The following is a 1,821-nucleotide window of genomic DNA, read 5'->3' on the forward strand; positions in this document are numbered from 1 at the left end:
GTAGTCATGTGCTTGTCTCAAAGACTAAGCCATGCATGTCTAAGTACATGCCGAAATAAGGTGAAACCGCGAATGGCTCATTAAATCAGTTATGGTTTCTTAGATCGTACTTTTTTACTTGGATAACTGTGGTAATTCTAGAGCTAATACATGCAGCAGAGCCCCGACCTTAGGGAAGGGGCGCTTTTATTAGACCAAGACCAATCGGGCTTCGGCCCGCTTACCATGGCGACTCTGGATAACTTTGGGCAAATCGCACGATCTCGTATCGGCGATGTTTCTTTCAAGTGTCTGCCTTATCAACTTTCGATGGTAGGCTACGCGCCTACCATGGTCGTAACGGGTAACGGAAAATCAGGGTTCGATTCCGGAGAGGGAGCCTGAGAAACGGCTACCACATCCAAGGAAGGCAGCAGGCGCGCAAATTACCCACTCCCGGCACGGGGAGGTAGTGACAAAAAATAACAATACGGGACTCTTTTGAGGCCCCGTAATTGGAATGAGTACACTCTAAATCCTTTAACGAGGATCCATTGGAGGGCAAGTCTGGTGCCAGCAGCCGCGGTAATTCCAGCTCCAATAGCGTATATTAAAGTTGTTGCGGTTAAAAAGCTCGTAGTTGAATCTCAGTTCCAGACAGGCGGTCCGCTCCGGTGGTTACTGCCTGGCCTGAACATCCTGTCGGTTTTCCTTCGGTGCTCTTCATTGAGTGTCGTAGGTGCCCGACACGTTTACTTTGAAAAAATTGGAGTGCTCAAAGCAGGCGTCCCGCCTGAATAATGGTGCATGGAATAATGAAAAAGGACTTCGAGTTCTATTGTGTTGGTTTTCGGAACACGAGGTAATGATTAAAAGGGACAGACGGAGGCATTCGTATTGCGACGCTAGAGGTGAAATTCTTGGACCGTCGCAAGACGAACTACAGCGAAAGCATTTGCCAAGAATGTTTTCATTAATCAAGAACGAAAGTTAGAGGTTCGAAGGCGATCAGATACCGCCCTAGTTCTAACCGTAAACGATGCCAACCAGCGATCCGCCTGAGTTACTCAATTGACTCGGCGGGCAGCTTCCGGGAAACCAAAGTTTGTGGGTTCCGGAGGAAGTATGGTCGCAAAGCTGAAACTTAAAGGAAACCATCGCAATGAACGTTTGACAAACAAAAGAAGCTCGATGAAATCGGTAATTAAAGATGTCAATTAATGACACTCACTCATTAACCATTAACCACTAACGCTATCATGCAATAATAATGAATACGAAAAATGTTTGTGAAATGATATAGAATTATCACTAACAATTAAAGGGCATCTGAACAACTCATATTTTACCTCAACATATCAGTACGCTTTTAAAAAGCATCTTTAAAAATGTTAAAGGTGATTTAACAAAGACACCCCTCCCCCCCCCTTTATAGGAGACAAAAAAATTACTGTTTTTTCTGGCAACTGGGCTATTATAAATTCCCAATTTGAGAGTCCTAGGGTTAAATGTATATAAACACTTTTTAAAAATGGAATTTTTCACTTGAGAGATTATCAAAATTATTATATGCATTCAACATTAATGTTGGACTTTTAAGTCCATCCTTCACGTATGATTGTCTTTGAAAATTTCATTAATCTCTTCAATGATTCCATAGTGAAACTTACATTTACCACTGAATTGAAAATTTTACGAGAACAAATCACTAATTATTTTAAAAACCATTCTGGAGACAAAAATTAAATTTTCCTTCGGAAGCTACGAATAAAAGCTTATAAAATACGCAACTATTAGCTTAAACATGGAAAACAAAAAATATTCCTAGAAAAAAAAAATTTA

At 41.0% G+C, this 1,821-nt stretch overlaps 1 pseudogene; it reads left to right on the forward strand.

The window, feature by feature from the left end:
- Nucleotides 1-1,177, forward strand: part of LOC149593975 (small subunit ribosomal RNA) — a 1,196-nt pseudogene extending 19 nt beyond the window's left edge.
- The last annotated feature ends 644 nt before the right edge of the window (nt 1,178-1,821 follow it).

The sequence above is a fragment of the Phalangium opilio genome, unplaced genomic scaffold, assembly GCF_054372755.1.
Source record: "Phalangium opilio isolate 3A_F unplaced genomic scaffold, DU_Popi_V2 ptg000483l_1, whole genome shotgun sequence".
Classification (NCBI taxonomy): Eukaryota; Metazoa; Arthropoda; class Arachnida; order Opiliones; family Phalangiidae; genus Phalangium; species Phalangium opilio.